Source organism: Bactrocera neohumeralis, chromosome 6, assembly GCF_024586455.1.
Source record: "Bactrocera neohumeralis isolate Rockhampton chromosome 6, APGP_CSIRO_Bneo_wtdbg2-racon-allhic-juicebox.fasta_v2, whole genome shotgun sequence".
In the NCBI taxonomy this organism is placed as follows: Eukaryota; Metazoa; Arthropoda; class Insecta; order Diptera; family Tephritidae; genus Bactrocera; species Bactrocera neohumeralis.
Window position 1 is genome coordinate 80413414 of NC_065923.1, and position 23957 is coordinate 80437370.

A 23957-nucleotide genomic window follows, 5' to 3' on the forward strand; every position below is an offset into this window, starting at 1 on the left:
CTTAATGGTTATAATCCTCTGAACTTATTTTAAACTAACCCATAACTGTCACGAAACTAGCAGCCAAGTAATATATTTAAGCTGTGTCTCTGAGGTGAAAGTTAAACGTTTCGATTCAGAAGAGCGAATAAGAAGAATTTTCGCCTTTTTCGTAGAGTCTTACATGCCTAAGTGCAGCTTACTTTTCCATTTCCGCACAGATTCACAGTGTAGCATTGAACATCTCGCAGGATAAAACCATTCGAATGTTTTATGTGCTATATGTATGCGGCTTACACTCTGTTTATATATGAGTCGGTTTTTCATTAAAAGAACACACTTTCTCATTGCCGTCCTAGGGGTGACCGGTTTTTGAAAAAAATGTTTCTGTTTGTCGGAGGCCTGGGCCAGCAGAAAAGTCCACTTTTCAATTGGCTCTTACCACTACATATGTAAATGCCTGTCCTTCGACGTAAACCTCTTCCACCCAAACAGATTGATTCGTAGCCATTGCCGGCCGAAGTCATGTACTTAAAGAAGAATATCAAGTTCATAAGCCTAAATGCTAGGCATTTTCAACCATCTTGGTAGGGTTCGAGACCCATCTAAAACCTCAGCCGTACTTTGGGTCCGGCACCCGGTTGCAATGCAACTGCGCATTCAACTAACAAAGTGTGAGTTCTTCCCGCATTCGGGTTTTAACAACCATCAAGATACTCCCCGAGGGGCCAGTCCGCATGAGCAGCTTGGAGCGAACTCCAAGGGCTCCTGCTCCCCGTGGTACCACAATTATGTCAACTGGTCAGACCTCTTAGTCGAAACTACTACCTGTTGAGTATCCATAAGTGTCTGGACTGGTGACCAAGGGTTGGACCCCATACGCACATTACACGCATACACCATTTACACACAATAATTCTCTAATTCCTAATTCTCAGTTAAACGCTTTCCCCGGCTAAACAATTCACGCGCAAACGACCCTAACTGTTCGGCATTCCGACTAGTGGAGATCACACCGCTACCATCTAAACGTCCATTAGTCAAGCTAATCCCCCTACCACCCAGATCCCTTATGTCCGAGCACATTGGACATTCCATTGCAATTATATGCACCCAGTCCTCTACCCCCGCTCACGAAGGCAACCCGACCTATCAGATAGGTGCCTCTGATGCTAAAATGCATTCAGGGGGCCATGCCCCGTAAGTAGAAATGGGCTGTTCATAAACTTTGACTTTTGCCGTTACAATTTTTCGTCTCATGAATATGATCTTTGGCTTTATTTTTGTCTCATAAACTCTAGCTCTATTTTCACTTTTTACAAAATTAAATGATCTAATTATCTGAAATTGTTACTCCTGACGGCCCAACTAACTAAGAACTGAAATAAACCACCAAAAACCTCTCATTTCATGGATAAACCGTAAAACTCCACTTCTAGTTTTCTCTCCCCACCTTTCGATCTCGACAAGAAGATACATTTTTCACTTCGTAACCCAACTTATGCTCCATATGTGTGCGCTTACGCGTGTCTTACACTCATAAGTTGCAGAATATGTCACACGCTTGACACAAGTACCGGAATTTCCGTCAGTTGTTTCCTTAAACACACACACCTACATATGTATGCGAATACAAAGACGTGCAAGGATGCATTCAGAAGTTGGGCGTTAGTAGTGCGAAGTATTCACGGTATAAGCTCCAATTTGTTTGTTTGTGTGTGCGTGTGCGCGTCACTGAGTGCTGTCATACCCCTCTGACTAAGACTCTTATTTGTAGTTACGCTCTCTTAGTGATATTAATAGTTCATATCGGGAGTGCTGACAACGAGTATTACTTTGAATGTCGAAGGAACCTGAATGCACTTTTTTAGCGGTTCCCCTCGAAGACAATGTGCAGCTCATGTGTTTTCTGAGTGTAAATCACCATAACAACGAAAATGACAGCTGTTACTTTCATTGTCCTGCTGCAGAGGGGAGAAAATGCGTTCAAGTTTCTTCACATTCGCAAGTTGTGGTAAATTTTACGATATCATGGACAATGTACAAATGGACCCCACAAGTAAGAGGCGTCTAAGTGTATATGTAGGGATACATGATGACTTTTACAAGCTCGGCTTAAATATCATAGAAAATGGACCCCCTAAGCTAGAGGCGCTTAATAACATCCATATAGGAATTCTCAATTGGGCTTGATAAGAGTGATAAAACGAGAGAGGAAGAGAAAAATAAATAGTATTTGTGAGAAAGAGAGCACGAGATGAACATCATTTTAGAAACCGGAAAACGTTGGGATGTCAGAAGCTTAAATTGTGCTTTTTCTTGAGTTTTCCAAGCCGTTCGTTTTAGAATCTTCACTAAAGCTGTAATTACAAAAAAACAGTTGTCTTCTCTCTACATCAGTGGTGTAACTAAATCTAAAATATATGATCATGAGACCGAGAGCTGTCTACTGCGCAGTTTTGTCTAACCAAATTATTTATTTTCCAATCAAAACTATTGCACAGACCTCGGCAGCCGCCTGCTGCGCCTCTGGCTCCGCGCGTTGCTAACAAAAACAAGCAAACTATTTTTGGCGACCGCAGCGTCTTTCAGTCAACCGCACCAACAACATGACAAAACTCAATATTTGCAATGCACCAACACCAACAAAGTCACTTGCGAAACTTAACAACAACAGTTGCCAAACTGCTGCTGACTGTTGGCTGCTGGTTGCCGCCTGCTGGCTGCTATCTGCTCGCTGGCGCGTCTAATCCCGACGTGAGTGCAACAGAAGCTGAGTTTGCCACTCACAAGATTACAAGTGAAATTAGTATACTCGCTCATATACGTGGGTGTGTGTATGTGCGCCAATGTTTGTCGTGCTGTCTAGCAAGGATATAAGAGTCCTCCTCCACACACACCCACACATGCATTTCATATGTGTGTGTGCGCTTATCAGCGTCGCGTGCAAACGTGCGTGCGTTCACGGCGATATGCCACTATTGTTATTGTTGGAGCCAGGCAACTAGCGCGCTTACCAGCTCATAGCCGAAATTGAAATGCAATGCTTGCAACTGCAAATGGCTGTGACGCTGCGGTAGTTGTGGCAACTCTTTACGAAGTCATTCGCACACAGAGACACACACATGCATATGTGCATACACATACGTGGAAATATATGAATTTATGCACTCGCAATTTCGGAATCACAAGTGTGTGAAATTTCTTGGCTGCAGTTACAGAAATATACTTATGAGGAAGAAAGCGCGTCTTGCTCATACGTAATGTATATGTACATTAGGGTGTGCCTAAGTTGATTTTTTTTATGCAAACACCTGTGTTTAAGTTATTTTACTCTCCTATATGTGAAAAATTAAAAGTTTTTGGATTCATAATATTTTTTTTCATGGAGTCCCTAAGGAAAAAAAATAATCAACCTTCCACTTCAACCATTAATATCATTTAAACTGTTAAGTTTACGAAAAAGTTGTGAGAGACTCTTTTGTAGAGCAATCAATTTTCTACAAAATCTATGAAACTAGATATTTTTCAAGCAGTTGGGTGCGAGATATTTGAATTTTTCGAACTGATAATAAGAAAAATTAGAAAACTGTAAGGCGGAGGGTATTTTCCGTTACAATTAAGAGCTTATACTTGGGAAGACTTACTTAAAGGCGACTAAGAGTCTACTTTGCAGAGTTTCAAGCACAAAAATATATTGTCTTTTCTTTTGTACCCACCCTAGTATATACGATATACAAATATAGTGTATATATTATAGCCATATATAGTATGTACGCCCACTCTTATAAGCTCCTTAAACGGCAGCAAATATCATTGTAAATCCAGGCAATTCGTACATACTCCTTGACTCACTAAAATCCACTGTCGTTCATGCTGGAGTATTTAGCGCCGCATTTGCCGGAAACGGAAGTCACGTTACCATGTCGTATTAGTATTTAATCACATTACATTTGAAGAAATGTCACATGCTATACATATATACATATATGACAGCCGAAGTACGAATGCACGCTTACATAAACGCTGCCGCAGCTTGTGGCAGTAAGACTAAGACAATGCTGCTGTTGTACTCCCCTCAGCGCTGGCTTGCGCTTTACGTCACATCCCATGAATTTGTGAGTAAATGCGTTGCTTACTTGGATTCATGAAAAATTAAAATGACAAGAAAGCAGAACTCAAGTTGCAACAAGGAAGGTGCTTAGTGGGAAAAGCACATTTACCGACTTAGAGAGGGACAATATTGAGGTTATGTGTGAGTGAGTTTGAAGTATTTGTATCAAATAATCTTCGGTAAGCATAAATAATTCATAGAAAAACTGAAAGCTGTGTGGATGGAAAGCTTAAATTGGTAATAATTAAAGGCAGCAATATTGGCAAATAGGTCAATGCTAAATTAGTTTTGATAAAAAAAGTAACGAATACCTTAAATATTGTAAATGAAATGAAGAAACAATAAATACCAACTAACGGTTGCCGGATACCCATAAAAAAATATAATAAAGGACCAAAATACTAAATTGGCGACTAGAAAAATAATAATAAAAGTTATATACTTACAAGCAAATACCAAATACATGACCCAAAAAACCGAATACCCACTAAAAGACCGAGAAACTAAAAATATTGTGTACTATTTTAAATGTTTCATTAAATATTCCAATTAAAATTAACAAAGATTAAATACCAACTAACGGTTACCGAATACCCATAAAAAATTATGAATGAAGAAAAAGCCAAATACTTAATTTGCGACTAGAAAAGTAATCATAGAAGTTATATAGGAGGCAAGTACCAAATACTTCGTTTAAGAAATCGAATACCCGCTAAAATGCCAAACAACCAGAAACATAACTGAATACACACTAAAAAGCCGAACAACCAAAAATATTCTGTACGAAATGGTTCATTAAAGGTTCCAAATAACATTAAAAAACATTAAATACCAACTACCAACTAACGGTTACCGAATACCCATAAAAAATTACGAATAAAAAGAAAACGAAAAACTAAATTTGCGACTAAAAAATAAAAATAATAATTATATAACAAACAAGTACTAAGTATTTCGTTTAAAAAACCGAATACTCACTAAAATATCAAACAACCAAAAACTTAACAAATTATAATTACCAATTAACGGTTATCGAATACCCACAAAAATCTCCGGCACTGAGCTGGATTATTAATCGACCTAGGACTGCCAACTTCGAAGCAATGCTTTCCATCGCTACAACAACAACAAAAACTTTTGTAAAAACCGAAAACCCGTTAAAATGCCGAAAACTGTTTCCAAGCTAACAAGTATCGAAATCCACACTAAAACAAATTGCTGCAAATAATAAAACTATTAAATTTTATGCAAATCCATGTTGCCACATACAACTATAACTGTTTACGAGGCACTAACTAGTGTACCGTTAACTTGTTGTCAACACATGTGGCCTGTTAATATCGTGTAAACTCATCGGCACATTTTAAGTAGCACCCAAACACAAATCCAAACAAGTCAGCCACAATAATTTTGATTGTGTCGTCGCGCACGCAACCACACACCCACACACGCACTCATACATACACGAACATATCAGCAAATGAATGCCATACTTTTTACCTGCGCATCCGCACCGCTGAGGTGAGCTAATGCGATATGGCTAAATTGAATTTCCATATTTTTTTGCATTAACAGCTTACCGTGCTTATTTATACTCCTGCCCAGCCAACTGCATGTACATATGTATGGGTGTGTATGTGCGCTATCGAGCCTTGCTTGCCTGATTGCTTTGTGGGTACGTATTCGCAATGTTTGTGTGCACATGTGTGCGTAATATGCGTGTATGTGTGTGCACACGTTTCCGTTAGCATGATTTTCAGTTTGTATTAACCAGTTTGTTTGTTTGTGTGTAACACATTTTAAACACATCAAATTATAATTTCCCATTTTACTTGCAACCGCGCGCATATTGCTGCTAACTGCTAACTTTGTTGCTATGAGTGTGTGTGTGCTTGTGTATTTTGTTGTTGCGGCCGGAAAACCATAGAGCAAATATGCATAGGCGCAGGAATTTATGGGCACGCACACAAATGCGACCTTCAACCACAAGAACAGACACACGCTTGTCCACATATGTAACAGGTCGAATGAAAAGTTCCCGGCTTAACCATTGTCAAACGTGTTTTTTTGGCAAAATTCTTATTTTTTATTCGACATAGTTTCCACCTAGGGTGTTACACTGCGAGCCTCGCACTTTTCGATACCATTTTTGTAGCACGATATCTTCTCTGCTTCAAAATGGGCCTTAGTTAAGAGGCGATCACCCCTTCATTCGACGTAAATTTCTTCCCACCGAGCATTCTGGTGAGTACTGTGAACAGAGAATAGTCGCTGAGGGCCAGGCCTGGAGAATAAGTTGGATGTGGAAGCAATTCGAAGCCCAATCCATGGATTTTTCCCATCGTTTTCACTGACTTTTGCCACGGTGCATTGCCTTGGTGAAGCAGTACTTTCTTCTTCTTCAAATGCGGCCGATTTTCGGCGATTTCGTCCTTCAAAATCGATCCAGCAGCGCTATGTAATAGTCGCAGTTGATGGTCCTTCTCTTCTTGAACTAGTCAATAAAAACTATTCCATGCGCATCCTAAAATATAGATGTAATAATAACCTTGCCAGCCGACTGCCCAGTCCACTCGGCTGACTGTCAATTGGTCTTCGGAGTGAAATGTTGAAGCCATGTTTCGTCCATTGTCACATATCGATGTCAAAACTCGGGTTTATTGTGCTTGAACGTCTCCAAACACAACTTCGAATCGTCAACTCGCCATTGTTTTTGATCCGAAGTGAGCTTGCACGGCACCCACTTTGCACAGAGATTTCTTTTGAGTCTCAGCTCTCGCCAACAACAATTTCTTTTTACGGTTAACCAAATTTATTTTGTGGACTTTTTTTTTTTTGATGTTTTCGTCGTTAACAACGTCTTTAGAGCCTTCATAGTGCTCGGTGCTCATTTCGCTTTGTTCAAACTCAGCAAACCACTTTTCAATGGTTGATTTCCCTGGTGCATAGTCCAAATAATGTTGATCATCCAAAACCCTGGTTTCAACTGTATTTTTACTTTTCAAGGAGCATTATTTTATCCACACGAGAACCCATTTTTCCACAATAACAAAGGTTGCTTCACTCAGAATGTTATGAATCACAAACCAATGATCCGACAGCTGTCAAATTTTTATACGCGTTCTTTGAAGGTTAGGACTAATTATAAAGGAAATAAATTTAATTCCAGTATTACCATCTTTACGTCAGGCCGGGTACTTTTCAATTGACCTGTTACATGTGTAAATACCCATACAAACACATGTATTCAGCTATGTCTGTATATGCGCGCCTGCGAAAAGCCCTGCCGCACTTTCAACGCTTCAACTTTCAGCGCGGGAAATTTGCATTTTTTTCATTGTTGCTCAAACTTGCGGAAAATTATTCGCAATTTGCATTGATTGCAGGAAAATCTGTTTTGAAAATTCAATAATTACTCGTTCATGTCATTTATCATTTTGTAAATATTTATTTGAAAATTTTTAATGGCTCGACGCTTTTTTGTTTAATTCGATTTTTATGAAGTGATTTCATACAAAATGAAATTACTGTTAATTTAACGCATTGCGCTTGTTGCATGCAACGCGTACGAAGCATGCGTGTGTATTAGTAAATATTTCAATATTTGTATTAGTTTATTACGGTAATAAACTAAATAACGCTTTAAATTAAGTCCATTAATTAGAGCAAATATTCCAAAGTGGATGGGTTTGGAAACGTAATTGTCGTTTCAAAAAGGGGGTGAGGTTAAGCAGAAGGCGCATAGAGGTAGAAGAAGGTAGACTGAGAACACAACCTCAATGAAAATATGGATTGGATTCCTAACTATTCTGTGATGTGAAAGCATGGACAGTGACTACGACCGATGAGTCGGCGTTAGAAGTGTTCGAGTGAAAGGTTTTGGGGAAGATTTATGGTCCATCAAACGATAAACTGTATGGCGACTTTGTCATAGTTCAGCAAATCAAGAGATAGCGGTTACGCTGGCCAAGGCCATGTTGTCCGGATGAATGAGAACAGTCCAGCGTTGAAAGCATTCACTTTAGTATGCGCTGTGGATGACAGACGCTTTTTTTCTGACTTACAAGAGAATATGACAACTTTAGTTGCCCCTAAAGATGTGGTGGATCCATATGGGACGGATTTTTTTATAAGAGAGCTAGAAGAGAATTTCAACTTATCAAAGATTTGAGCTCATGACCCGCAAAGAGACGAACACGCGCCACACAAGACTAAACTAGCAATTAACTTCTAATGACATGCACGCGACCGCACAAAACATAAAATATTGGGATTTAGTTGGGTTTCACAGCGAAAGCAATACTGCAAGGTATTAGTAATGATTAATACTTGAAACCGCACGCCCCAAAAAGGCAACAAACGAAGTTTTAGTTTCGTTTAAAGTTTCTTTACTTATTAGCAATGGTTCCAGAGCTTACCCTTACCTACTCACACATAGAAAAGTCACATACTCTACAGTTGACTTGCCGACTGCCCCTAAAAGTAGACTACACTGCATAAGCTTTGCCATATATTTGCATAAATTTCATTGTTATAGACATGATCAACACCAAATAAAGCAGCTTAGCGACCTTATGCGGTCACAAACACATATGGCACTGTGCCACACCGCACCAATGCCGCTATGCCAGTGTCCTTCGCTTTGAGCGCAACCGGCAAACGGCAAGGCAGCTAGTCAACCAAGCATGTCAGTCAGTTTTATATGCTTCATCATCATTTTCATCAATTCAATAGCCAACAAAAATTTTGTTTGAGCAACTTGCGTGGCTCAACGATTTTCGAACAGCAGCCATTCACCAGCTCATCGACTCGCAGCCGCCACACGGCGCACGCCGCATGCCGCGCCACGCACAGGGAAAAGCGACTTAATTTCCCTTACAAATACAAATTGGAAACTTTAAGCGTATGCTGTAGCATGCAAGTGTGTGTGTGTGCGTATGTGGATGTTTGGGTTTGCGTGTGCCCCCATTGTGGACGACAAAGGAAACACAGGAAAACTTTTGCGCTGCTATATGTGGGTGCTGCCATATGTGTAGCTGTGTGTGTGCGCACATACATACATGTGCGGTTACAGTGGCCTTTCTGCTCTGCCGCTGTAAAGCGTCTTTTGTCGTTTTACTTACCGCTTACCGCTTGCCTTTACCGCCAAGCCTTCGACATTATCCTTTAAAGCTTGCACAATTCGCTTGGCACTTATTTTTGCGCAACTTGCGCATATAAAATTAATTGTGTTGCATGTACATATGTATGTATATTCAGAAGTTGTTGCTTCGCCATTGTTGTTGTTGTTTTTTTTTTGTTGCTGTTACTGTTGCTACCTTACTAGCATTTCTCATGGCTTTGTCTTCAAGTCAACCAACGCTGCCTGTCGCCATATATCCTGTGTTGTCGCAAACACGCACGCACCCACACATATATGCGCTCTAAAAATACACACACACATACATATGCATGTATATCTTACGCCAGGAAATACATGACATGTGAAGTCCTGTTGTTCATTTTACTTTTCAACACCCTTCAGTTTGCTTTACCTTATTTAGATGAGCTCAGTGCGGTTCGGCGCAGTTCATTCAAGTTCCGTTACGTTCCCTTCCGTTCGCCGCTCCGTTCAGTTCGACTCAATTCAGCGTTCTTCGTTTCAGTTTGCGCTCAATTCAGTTCAAGCGACTTGAAGTTTAGTCCTTCAAGTTTTCTTATCTGCCAACAAACAGCAGTAACAACAAAAAAACTACAACAACAATGGCAGAAAAAGACAAAAACCGAACTTCGTCGACAGCTGACTGTTTGAGTTGGTTGACTTCGGTGTAAGTTTGTCGGTTGCGTTGCGGAAACGCTCGGGCGCCTAACATTGCATGCAGGTGAAGCGCTACCACTCACACACACATAAACTCAATGCAATAGGAAACATTAGTTAGTTGAAGTACCCGGATAACCTAAAAGCACACACACACACCACACATGCCTTAAAAAGCTCATTGAATTTAAATGCGCGCAGATTTTTTCGTACTCCTCGCCGCCCCCACGCGCTGCACGCACGTGTTCATGCGCTCATTAAATACTCATTCGTTGTCAGTTGCAGTGTTCTTGCTATTTTGGCTTTCTTATCGCCGCTGACTCCTTCATTAGTAGCTCCGAATTTAAACTTTTTCAACCAAAGCTTCGAAGCATTGGCAAAACACAAAAAAAAAAAAAAAAAAGAAAATATGTTAGCTTAACTTGCAACGCGGCTATAATTCCCTTCACAGTTGCAATTTTTATAGCATAAAAATATATAAAAATTTTATCTTGAGTTTGGTGGTTTAGAACTTGATGTTGGTCGGTCGGTTTGTAGGACAGCTATATGCTATAGTGGTCCGATTCGAAAAATTTGATCGCAGATTGTAGCTTTGCTCTAGACTATAATCCGTGCTAAACTTCGTGAAGTTATTTAAATAAATAAAAAAAGTTGTCTCTATACAATCTTGATATTCATCGATCAGCTATATCCTACAGTAGTACAATATCGACAGTTCCAATAAATGAGCAGCTTCGGGAGGAAAAAAGGATTTGTGCAAATTTTCAGATCAATATCTCAAAAACTGAGGCCAATTATGTACTGACTGATCATTTGCATATAAACTTTTTAGGGACTCCGATGCTGTCTTCTTTCATTGTGGCATACCGTTCAGGGTATAAAAAAGCAGCCGAAAAGTGCAAACTTTCCAAGGATACATACAAAATTTGGCAAATTACTTTTCTGCTTTCACCTTAAATATGGAAAATTGGTGAGCGCTTTGCTACAAAATGCTGATACGAATCGAATTTCTTTTGCAATAATTAAAATACTTCGAGGGATTAATTGAAAGGGGGTCACGAGCGAGCTCGGTTGCTGGCATGAATTACATAGAAACAAATTTATGCAAGTAATTAAAGCTTTGCGAAATATTAGGCCGACTTTCCCCAACAATATGGGGGGCGCTACAGGTTTTAGACACCTCCGAAGACGCTTCATACACTGTAAAATACAAGCACCACTTCGTTATTGCCTGCAACTTAGGTGAGCGGCTTTCTAAGCCATAATAAATATTTTTTTCCATACTGCCAGTAGTTGAACCAACGGCACTTCGCCCATAGGTCGCGTACTCAAGCTGCTCGGCTGCCGCGTCTGTATGATAACCAAAAAAGTAATTGTTACAAAACTGATTCACAGTAAAAAGTTTACCAAAGAGATTTGCAAGAGATTAGCGTTCGAAAGCGCGGAAATGAGTTTTAAGCACTCACAGCTGCTTTAAAGCACCCATTCTGAAAAAAAGTTTAATAGTTGGAAAGAGTTATATACATGACATGTAACAATAGAAGACAGAAATTAAATTTGAATAGAAGAACACCTACTCAAAATTAGATTTCTTCCAATTGAGTGAGCCATATAGCTGTCGGCCAATCTGTGTAGTAAAAGAGCGCATTTACGGTTGAAATGCTTGAGTTGAGCATTTATATCCTGATTATTACCCTCGATGAAGAAGATATCACAAGTAGAAGAATGAAGGCATTATTTCCCAATGCTTTAAGCAAGCTACAGATAAAAGGTAAAGCTCAAAGTATGCAGAGGTTATTGTAATGTCTTATCTAAGACTTAGCCAGAAAGTTCACCGTTGCGGCAAAGTTTTCCTCGCTTTTCGGAAAGAGCATTGGGGTACCGGCACTCTAAAGACATGCGCTCAGAGATTACTTTTCGAGTAACTGGATTAATTTATAAGCAGTGAGTTTACATTTCATGCTCTCTGGTTATGAGATGCAACGGTCAGGTTTATGTAACCTTTATATGAGAAAGCACTTTTCGAACTTAAAATAGGAAGCTATTTAAGTATTTTCCGAATATGCTACAGAAGTTATAGGACATAATAATATCCCTAAGAACTGTGAAGCAGATGAACTAGCCAGAACAGGCTGAACGCTTCATTTAGACTCCAAAAGAGAGAGACACCGGAAAGAGGTAGAAGAGCAGGAGACTACAAAATATCTTCCACGCGAATGTAAGACTTTATATAGAAAAGGAATCGCAACTATCGGCCGAGGGTTTCTTGACCACGTCTCGGGGTTTTCACTGATAAACCTTTTCGTACCTGATGAACTTCATCAGAAGGTCGGGGTGGTTTAGGGAGAAAAGGTATCTTGGGTATACTACAAGGTCGCTTTGACAGTAACCGTTTCCATGTAACCTGTATGAGGGTAATACCGAAAGCTGCATGGATTTTCAAAGCAACTGCCTCAGCGCATCCTCCATAATTACAAGCAAATATGCTGTAAATTGCTGCAGGACAACAGCAGCCCAGGCGTAGCGGCAAATGCAGTTTAATGTAGTGCAATTATTTTACTTCCATTTCCCACAATTTATATTAACTTTTAATAGCATTAATGGCCAATCAGCGGCTCGAAGGGCACTAAAGCCGGCAACTCATTATTGATTCAATGCAAAATCTGCTTGAATAAGGAATTGCGGAAAGAGAAAAAGAGCGTCAACCATATTGTCATTCGATTTTGCGCAACCGTGTTTTGTGTCGCACACCCACACACACGCAACTGCGTGCATGCCACAACTAAATGCAACATTTATTTGCCTCAATTTTTTCGCCATATTTTTGCCGCGTGAGAAATGCTACATTTTTATTAAATTATGCTGAAAGTTGCAACAACCAAACATAACGGAATTATTAAAAACTTTCATTTTTACGACGGCAACGTGCAACATTCAACATTCCTCATGCATGCAACACACGGCGTGGCGTGTGGCAGCACGGAAGCTACCGCGCCGCGGCATGATGCAGTAAATGCAAAAACAACAACGAAAATGGCTATGGCCCACGGTCATAATACGCGTACAGCCATGCAACTCGTTGGCGTGAGTGCCACGTTGCTGCCACACAGCGGCGCCTGTGTATAGCTGGCTGTGTGCATGTGTGTGTGTGCGTCTTCTACGCCGCCATTTTAAGGCGCACAACGCGCCGCCTGGCCCTATGAAATATTATGGTAAGACAAACAGTGTTGCCAATTAATTGTTGAATTTATTGCCACGGCAGGTCGAGCGGTGAAAAGCGTGCGCCCCGGGCCAGCAAACAAATGAACAAAAAGCGAAAAGGTTCTCAGCGAGTTATAGCCGCCGAAATAAATTACATTTTGCGGTGGCTGAGCGCGCGGACCAGCGTTCCTGTGGCGTTTCTTATGATTATACCCTGAACAGGGTATATTAGGTTTGACACGAAGTTTTTAATGCGCGGAAAGAAATGTTGGAGCGCCTAATCCTAACAAGCTAAGAAGATGAAGGATCATTTTTCGAAACCGATATCGAACCACTATGGGATTTAATTGCCGTACAAGCTGTCCTATCAAGTTCCTGTATGGAAAACTTTTTTATTTGTCAAGATAACTTTACGAAATTTGGCACAGACTATTTTCCAAAGAAATGCTACGATTTCCGTAGAAATTGTTCAGGTCGAACCACTATAGCATATAGCTGTCATATAAACTGATGGATCCGAATCAAATTCTTGTATAAAAAAAACCCTTTTATTTGAAAAGATATCTTTACGAAATTCGGCATAAATTATTTGCCGATGCAATCCTATAATCTCCCAACATATTGTGCGGATCGGACTGGTTTAGCCAAGAGCTACCATACAAACTGATCCATCAATATCAATAAAAACAGCTCTTAACACCTTTTTATGCCATAAGAAACGAAACTGTGAAGGGTATTAAAGCTTCGGTTCCTCGATTTTTTTGTTTTTTTGTTTGACTTGTAGTTTTCGTTTAAGGTCTGGCAACTCTATTGGCACTTAATGCGCATAAATCCCCATTTCATTGCAACATTTGTGGCATTTTGACAATTTTGACCAAAATTTTGCGGTATCGCTCATTAAAACGCGTCATTTACGAGTAGAACGTGTATGTGTGTGCCTGTGTGTGTTGCACCGGCGACTGCTGCGCACATTTATGGCGTTGAGGTTGGCTTTGCTCGGTGCGCACACATAGTTGTCAGTTTTCAGGTGCACATTGTACTATTCGCAGTTGCCAAGCGAAATTGTCAGCTGTCACAGCAATGTGACATTTTCAAAGTGTTTTTGGTACTTGCATACCTATGTATATATGTATGTGTGTGTGTTTGCTTGTGACAGCCCATTTCTTAGCGGCAATCAAATATTTTTTAATTAAAAACAACAAGTTGTAAAAGGCTTTTATTAATTAAAATTATGCCAGCAGTGCTTGAGTAAAGTTGTAAACATTGCGTTTCACATGATTTTGGCTGGCAGCGTGGCTGAAAGGTACCTAGACCGCGTTCTATATATAAAAAGGGGTTTAAGAAAATGACTTTAGTGTACCAATATATTATCGCTTTGGGTTTTTCTTTAGAATATAATTTATAATACTGTATAAAATATATGCCGGCCTCAATTATGATCCTAGATCCAACGAGAGCTTTTTGTATGGTCAACCGATTCTGATCACTTTGTGCACGGACTGCTTCTTTCAATATTAGTTTAAAGGGTAGCTAAGTTACACTTGGCTCCCAAGTCAGTTGAAGAAATAATCAGCTTGGTTCAACAAACCTTCTACGTGAGATTGACATCTGTACAACTTCTATGGATAGTAAAAACAAGACTTCACCATGTTTACACGCAATTATTAACAAAATGTTCCCCGATAGCGCTTACAAAAACTATCTAAAATTCATTAACAGTGCTATTTATAGGTCTTATCCTCCAGTATTTAGGGGTTTTAGGTACCACAACGGACCGGCGTTCCCTCTTAAAACCAACCTCTTTACCTAACCTATCCGAACCTCACTATTTATTGTTGTTTCTCTATTAGAAACTAGTTTGGTGTTCCTAAACCGAGTTTGTTCAATATCTCTGAATATTTTACTTTGAAAATTCTTTAACTAACTGCCAGATATTAACTTTCCTTCAAAATAATTTTCCTCAAGCTTATAGTTACTAAGCATATATCTTGAAGAGATCACATTCTTTCGCCAGTATATTAGTTTTCGAGACTCTTAACTAGCGCTACAAAAGCCATGAATCCGTTAGTTGTTTTAAAATTGCTATAATTTTACAGAAGTTCCAATAGTTTGTTTGGCCTGCCGTTAGAGCACTGCTGGAAACACCTGGAGTTTCACCTGGGCACAATTTTTCAAAGAGAGTGTAGAAAATGGAGACCTTAATTGCTGCTACAGCTATTCTGGTATTAGTTAATTATTCGCTTAATCATATGCTTATCATAAGCATCAGAAAAAAAAAAATCCGACAAACTCAATTATTTGACCTTTGGGGATTAAGTGAAAAACATTTAAAGCGTTTGCAGCAAATCGCAAAAGGATTAATAATTATTATTTGCCAAAACATTCAATAACCAAGCACTCGTTTACACAAATTTATATGCCATTTAAATTAATAATAAAAAAAAAACAATTTTCCACAGCCTCTAGCAATGCTAAACATATTTATGAAAAAAATACATGCAGATACTCGGCATAATTGAAAATGTCCTTAAATGAATTATGTAACTAATCCCTGCGGATATTTCTAACATGCAGCAAAATGCTATAATTTTATAGATACAGTTGTGCGAAAGCATATACAAGTACATATATGTATATATTTACAAGTGTGTACATATAATTTTTAATAAATTTGAATCACAAGCAATTATTAGTGAAATGGAGAGCTTAAAAAATACGAAAATGAAAAGGCGTTATAAAAAAATTTAGTTGGCAGCATTTAGCTGAACAGTAAAGTTAATTGAAAAAAAAAACTTGAATAAGTTAATTGAGTAGCAGCGAAAAAAATGCCATTCGTTTTTTCTGTTTCCTTTTTTACTTTACGCGTAATCATTTGAAAACTATACTCGTTCACACAATACCACGTAAGTCTAGAGGCTTTGGCGCTGTTTCCTTAATCACTTGCGAAAAAATGTTGTATGACAGAGGTTCCCTACTATTCTTACTTACTAAAATAAGCTATACCAATTGACTCACAATCATTTAGTCTCAACACAGAATCCATCATAAATTAACACCAAATTGTTTCTCTTTCTCTAGCCCTAATCTCCAAAACCCTTGTTATGATGCTGGTAAAAACTAACTGTCAATATTTAAGACTCTCTCTCAAACTTCACTCCCCCAAAACTCTTGTTTTCTCAATGTTAACGACTTTTTCTCTAGAGCCCATTTCTCCAAATCCCTTGGAATGATACAGGTGAAAACGTCAATGTTTACGACTCTCTCTCTCAAGCTCTGCTCGCCCAAAACCCTTGAATGATTCTCATGAATACCGATTACCAATATTCCCTCTAGAGCTCAACTTTCCAAAATCCTTCGGATAATACTGTTGGAAACCAACTGTCATCCGTCATGAAACCGTTGAGCACTTTGCCTACGCCATTGCCGAAGTCAATGACGTCCTTGCTTATACCCTTTTTCATATTTATTCATATTTTTTCGTTTCGTTTTTCAAAGTGAAAACACCGGAAGTGCGTAATAAGGCCAGCGCGTAGTTTCCAGCCACATCAATGCGTCAGCGCTGTAGCTGCACTCAGTTTCCTGCGTCCATTTTGAATATAGATTATTTTTAGTATATACGCAGGTTGGGTCAGAAACAAAGTACCTTTACAAGAAGACTTATAAAACTCATAGGAAGAACTATCGATCTTTTCGTTGGAGCTTAGGTAGCTTAAGCCAAGCTGAACTCATGCTAAAAGAAAAAAAGTGAAAGGCAAGGCAGGAAAAAAAGGTTGATAATACAATGTATAGAGTTAGTATAGTGCTCTAGGCAGCTTCTGAGCTATGTATTTCAATGAATCTCCTGAACTGTTTTAATAGGCATAGGCACGAAAGCGCCTAATAGTATACTTTGTCATTCTTTACTTCTCTTATACCCAGGCTCTTCCACCAAATAAAGACTTCAAGGTACTGAGCTTACGATTCTCGTCTTATATACAGCTTTTTCAATCCTCGAAAATGTTTTTAGGATGGTTCTAGGGCATTTGCAAGACTGAGGATGAAACACCTCGTTGTAGCCTTACCTCTAGAGAACCAGAAGACACAGCCGTAACTAACATTGGCCGTCTGAACAAATTTGTGATACGCTCGATTTGCCGATTTGTGATGGTCTTATGATCTACTATATAGTAGTTTCAGGTAACACATCGGACCGGCGTTCTAAGCTGTCCAAGAGAGATCACTGTTAAGATCGACCTCTTAACCTAAATTTTAAGAAAAATGTCGCTGTTAAGGGTCTTAATTTCTGGGTCTGCTTGGTTGTTGATTTTATAAATACATATATTCGAAGCAAAGTTAGTTGAAAGCACCTTTAGACCTTGAGCAAGTGAACATTTGCTACAGCATTCCTCATTCAGTAAGAATGGCTTCTATTGTGTCTAAATATACTCGTGTACGGCTTCCTTGAAAGTCTTCTTCTTGCTTGTTTTCTTCTTCCCTTCTCCCTTCATAGCCACTTTGTTTTGGTTTGTAGTGTTTAAAGTAGAGTTTCAAGATCACAGAAAATGAAAATTTATATCATTTTCAACATCGACATTCGAGTCCGAGTTCGATGGAAGTACTAAAATATGATTTCTAAAAATTTCTTGTTGTTCTCTGATTTTACAGCGAGTTTTAAAAGATCTATTAATACGAGTACTATTTATTTATGACGGAAGACCGGACACAGGCCAGGAATAGAAGCCGGAGAGTAAGAAAATTTTATAAGGGAGAGAGCGAGAGAGAGAGGGAAAGAGAGAGAGAGAGAGATATTTATATACATAAATTAAGCTATAAACACATTGGTCTGTGTCTGTAGTCAGTGATCACTAATTACATAATATAGTGAAACAGGGTTGCCACCTAGCGCTAAAATAGTAAAAGTTTTCAAGTCAAGCGTTTTAGTAAGAAGTAGTTATATACGATTGTCACCCGTTATAAACGAGCTCGCCTCTCAACATATACTATACAATTACAGCAACAACAAAAACAACGTTTGCCAGCTTCATATAGTCCTGCCGAGTAACTGTGTATTAGTGCGCTGCATATCCTTTTCAACGGCGATAAGAGGAAATTTAATTAAATGTTATTCAATTTTGCTTTGCCATAGTTGTTGTTGGTTGCCTTTTTATACACGCTAAAGAATGCAAATGCAGATGGAAAAACGCAAATGAAAATTCACAAACAAAAGCGAAATCAGTCGATTTATAAAAATGTTGTAGTCAGCCGAAGTAAGAATTAAAAGTAAAATAAATACGCAAATAAATACAAGAATAAAACCAAGCGAAAATGCATTAATAAAATATTGAACAAATGCAACAACAACTACAAGGAAAAACAATCGGTAAACGGTAACATGAGTAGCGAAAATAAGAATCCACGCAATAAACACGTTAAATGCATTACTAAAAAATAACAACAACAATAATAATAATAAGCACAAATAGCAGTGAAGCTGATATGCTGATGTCGACGTTAAGCGGTCTGCGTTACACACACGCACACATTTCCATACAACAACTGAGTGGCGCTGGCTCGCTTGCCGCTGCACATTTTCATCTCATTTTCATTGCGTTAAATTTCCGCTTTTAATTAAATTATTATTAATCTCTTTTTGGTTGATAGATGAGTGTGCGTATGCGGCGCGGCAGCAGCAGCAGCGGCCGCAACAGCGATAATAAGTGCCAGGCAGCCAAGGCATGTTCGTATATGTATGTAATTGTAACATGAGTAATTACAACTGCAAATGCAAAAACAACTTGGCAGTGGCAACAACAACAGCAGCAAAATTGTTACAACAACAACCAAAAATATAAAAACAACACCAAAAAGCTGGTATGTAAAAACAACAAAATATTATAACAATAACAACAAAAAAGATGAAAACAACAACCACAACAATAATGCAACAACAATAGTGTAAAACAACAACAACAATAACACTCGCTGCTGCAGCGACAGCAGTGCATTCTGCTTCCATTTCTATTGAGCACTGTTTTTGTTGTTGCTGTTGTTTTTGTAATTTTCTACTGCAACGTTAGGCCTGAAGGTTGTTGCTTGCCTGCCTGCCCGGCTGTATGCAATTGGCGGTTTGGCTGTTGGCAGTAAATAATTTTTAAATTAATACACTACACGAACAACTTTACATACTTACACCCATACATATGCAGTTTATGTGTGAAAATGCACACTTCTACAAAGCATACACAACTGTGTATGTATGTTGGTATGTGTGATGTGCATGCTTTCACACTTTGTGCCTTTTAATGAGTATTACGCGCTTTCAACGCCAACATCTCTAAAGCTCGGTGCTACTGAAGCGCAAAACGCTTGACCTGAAAAGAAAAAACGTTTAAGAAGAAGAAATTGCAAGTGCATTTACAAATGCATATATACATGCATATGTATGTGCTTATATGTAACTTATACATATGTACATGCAGGCGCAGCTACATTGACTCAGATTTGTATACAAGAAGCATTTCTTTATTTACTCTATACACATGTATGTGCATATGCGCGTTTTATGTGCAGCTGTAAAAGGAAATAATCTTTCTAAACTCGTAGAGGCATAAATTAGGGGTATAGCTACTTTGGAGGTTTCTGCTTTTACCAAGAAGCCTAACTGCTTTGGACCACAAGCGGTCCTGAACCTTAATACCTGCGTAGCTAGGCTTTTAGAACTAAGTCCAAGTGCTATCCAAATCTTCTGCTGAGTAAAATTCCTGACCAAATTCAGTTCCCTGATCCTGTTTGCGAAACTCGGATCCGTTTACGTGAATTGCGGCGCGCTGCAAAGTATGCTCAGCCTTCCCCTTTTTAGCTGTAGTCCAAGCCAAACTTTCCTATTCCTGCTTCATCCGGTTGGACTTGCAGCTAATCCTTTCGTGGACTTCGGCCTAGTCCTTAACGTAGCAAAGCATCCTCGTCCAAAGTGTTGACGATTCCAACGCTTTCGGGACCAAAGTCTTCAAAGTCTGTAGCACATCTACGTTGCAAAGCGGGCCCGCCAGTGGTAGCAACCATTTTTCCCACCGACGTTTGGCTTGATATTCCAACCTGATTTTCTTCCAGTTTGTCCTCCATATTGAGTTTTGTTTTTAGGGCACCTTTATCCCAAAGTTACCAGGAAGAGGAGAATGTATACCTACCTCTGCCTTAGGTAGATACCATCTGCTCGCACCACCAAGACCTACTGAAGGAACAAGTCTAGATATTAAGCCGTGTCGGCCATTGCCCAGTCAACATCCGCGAGGAGGATATGGCTACCAGGAGATTACAAGGAGCTGGATAAATGTAAATCAGAATTGAACAACTGCTGACCATAATAGGACTAATTGTATTCGCACAACAACAACATTTTGAGCAATCATAAGTCTAGCTGATTGAAATAGTTCTTACAGCAAGCCTTTCCGCAGATTTCCTCATCCGGCGGGATTAGGTAACTGGAACGGATGGTGTTCCTACTTCGGTTAAGAAGTGCCAATTCGGACGCATTTCTAAAAATTATTTTCGAAACTTGTCTGCCTCTAGTTTTTAGTCCACAGCTTCAAATATGATCTCTTTAATCAGACTTGATTTTAAGAGGTAAAGACTTTAAACTTCAAATAAATGCGTTTAATCACGCTTCTTAAGTGCAATCTCGGAAAACGTCATTTATGTTTAAGCTGGAAATGCCAAGAACTACCGATCCGTGCCTACCATTGGCTTAGAGATCGTATCTTTGGGGACATTTAACGTTCCTACGTGATCGACAAACGTCTCAAATGAATCGCCACTTCACATTTAAAAGCAGACGCTAGAAGCTATATCCGTAGAGGTAGGTCTGAATGGACCCGACTTCTATGGATTTTCGTGGAATCCGTCCTTATGATGGCTGAAGTAGTGGGTGACCCACTTTATATTAAAATTTATTTTTATTACACATTTGTTATAAATTTAAACGAATTTCAATTTTATGAAAGCGTAGTCACAAGCATCCGGCCTACGAACGAATGCAACTCTGTTACACTGCCACGTTCTAACACATAGATATGTATATATTCCACTCGGAAAAATTCTAGTTGCATTGCCTGCGCCGAACAGCGCAGCACTACGCCAATGCACTCAAATACAATTCCACTCAAATCGAAAGCACTACACTCACTGCACCACTCAACCGCCGTGTCAACTCATATACGCGCTCTTCTACCTCCCTCTTTGACAACAGCTGAGAGTTTGTGCGTGCAGTACCACCGCATACCACAGACAACAAGCCGCCTACGAACGCCAAGTGTGTTGAAAAGAGCACACACCAGAAACGCGGCGCTCGTTGGACGCACAAAGAGCAATATGAAATGAAATAGCGAAAAATCGAATGACGGCCACGAAAGCAACGACGACGACAGCGAGCGAACACGGCCAAACAACGGTGCTGGTCCAACTGGCAAATTCACTCATAAAAATTTAATGGTGGTGTTCAAATCGTTTGCAACGCGCAGCGGATAATTTCAAAGCGAATTTCTTGAAAAAGTAATTTATTCTTGAATTATAACACAATAGATTACAATACATTAAAGTAGTTGTATTGCTAACTGTGCAAACGGTAATAAACCAAAACAGAAGTGTAAGTGTAAAGTTAAAAAGCAACGCGTTTACTTAGCGGCAGAAAAGGTTTGTGAAAAATTCGATTGTGAACAAGTAGCGGCCAACCAAACGCAAAGTTAAATACTTACAAGTCTTGCGAAGCAAAATAATTGAAAGAAATTAGCAAAAGGCATTTGCAACAAAATACACTGTATTTAAATAGAATAACGAGTTTACCAATAAAATTAGCAATTTTGCGGTAAAATTGTTTGTGCAGCACGGCAGCGTTTATGTCTGCTAATTTTCTCACTGTCGGCGGCTTGTAAATTCAGGAAGTAACTAAAAACAACAAATAAGAATTGAAAGCGTATATATTTTAAGTGTGTTTTGCTGCAATTTCGCCAGTCGGCCAAGCAATACAGAATTTTTAGTGCGCGCACAATATAATTGGGTAAAAATTTGTTAAAAATTGCAAGTGCAGTGAATTTTTGCTTAAAAAAGGATAAGTGTAAAGTGTACAAAAATCAGATTCTAAACGCCTATTAACAACTACTAAAAGGATAATTGTTTTGTGCTTGTTTGTGTGTGTGTAATAAACCTTTTTGAATTTAGTTGGATTCTTATTGAGATTTGTGTGCACTATTTTTCACGTCTGACGCCGTTTGAGGAATACACATAAAGCAAAATTAATAAAGCAGTGTAACAGCAGCGAGCGGAAAACCAAACGAAAGGAGTTGTAAACGCAGCATAAAAACAAAAGGTAAATTTTTGTTTTTCCTACTTTCATAATACTATGTAGCCGGTTAGTCAACAATGTGGTCCGTCCGGCTGGAAAAATTCTATAATAAACTGGTTGCTTGATTGCATTCCTGTGCGCGTTTCATTGTGTTTGTGCACGTATGCACTGCTAATTGGCTAATATGCATTTACATGTGCATATATAAAATTATTTTATAACTAATCTACGCAATTATTAGAATTTATCATCTGCTTTAGGCAAGCAGTCGTCAACATAAAATCGTCAGTAATATATATTATATTGAAGCTTAAGCTAATAAAATTCATTTTAATAAATGCTAATTTTATGTGCTTTACATTAAGCACAGCACTTTATATACAATCTGTACGTCACATTTGACGCTGCGCCAGCTAGCACGCCGCAGTGAGTTGTTGACGTCGTTTGCGGTCGCTGCCGACGTTGCCGTCACATGAATTGATTTTCTGGTGTCTCTCCGGCGCGCTCTGTCTGTTGCCTTTCATGCCGTTTGCGTTGTTGCTCTTTGCGCTACGCTTTGTGCTGTATTTCGCTTTCTTCCACTTGGTTTGATTTTTTACGCTTCTACATCTTCTTCGGTTTCTTATTTGTTTGCTTTCTTTTGTATTGCGGCGCGCACTGTATTTCGTTTATCGCCAATTAACGACTGCGCCTCTCACTCAAACGCTCTGTGTTGAGTGTGCGCTGCGACGCGTCGCTGCTACGTGTATATACGGCGGCAGTGCTGCGCTGCTGCGACTGCATTTATCTACTTATTGCAATTGCTGTATTGGAGGCGATTTTGGTGCACTGACGTTTCGCGTAATTATTTTATATGGTTGGAAATATAATAAATTCAGACAATAAAATAAATAAAGGAAATAAATCGGTAATGTGCGCTTAACATTTTTTTTCATTAATAGATGACTACTATAAAATGATTTAAATTGGCACTTAAATAATTGTTTCTTATATTTTATTGTTTTTATTTTTATTTTATAGATTTTATTTTTACAGTTTATATTTTTATTATCTGTTTTCCCTCCTTTGTGTGCCAACTTCACGGTTCGTCGCGCTTACTTGTATCGTAATGTCATTGGCCGAAATTCTTCTAGCCGCGGGTCAAACGCCGGCAACTGCCAACTTTTTTCTATTTTTTTATCTGCTGCTTTTTTTGTAGAGATTATTTAATTTTCTGATTTAGTGAAATTTGCGTTTCACCGTTTGCAAGTTTTTTTTGCCATTAATCTTCGGTTTGTTAGCAACGAGCGACAAAACATAAATACATGCAAACAAAATATACATATAAAACATAAGTGATAAAAAATAATACAATAAAATCACTTCAACTTTGCTCATTTGTCACACATTGGGATTCGCGCATAAATTAATGCTGTGCGGTCGATCTGCCGATTAACTGTAGGGTTATTGCACTCTACAGCATAGCAGGTATCGCAGTCGAAAAAGAAGTATAAAAAGTTAATCTTTTGTATACAAAAACATGTGTTTATGTAAATTTTTATTAAATGAGT

General features: G+C 38.9%; 1 protein-coding gene across 15 annotated transcripts in view; it reads left to right on the top strand.

Annotated features, from left to right (window-relative positions):
- The window catches only part of LOC126761505 (poly(rC)-binding protein 3), a 269045-nt gene that overhangs the window by 82647 nt on the left and 162441 nt on the right, over positions 1–23957 (top strand). For 6 of the 15 annotated variants that reach the window (XM_050477791.1, XM_050477787.1, XM_050477788.1 and 3 more), the window contains exons 1-2: positions 21530–21758; positions 22284–22431. The exons of 1 other annotated variant lie outside the window; for it this stretch is intronic. The gene's annotated coding sequence lies outside the window, so the exon portion shown is untranslated. Of the gene's footprint in view, positions 1–21529; positions 21759–22283; positions 22432–23957 lie in introns of those variants that run through there. 8 more of the 15 variants (XM_050477792.1, XM_050477794.1, XM_050477790.1 and 5 more) reach the window with 5 other exon arrangements.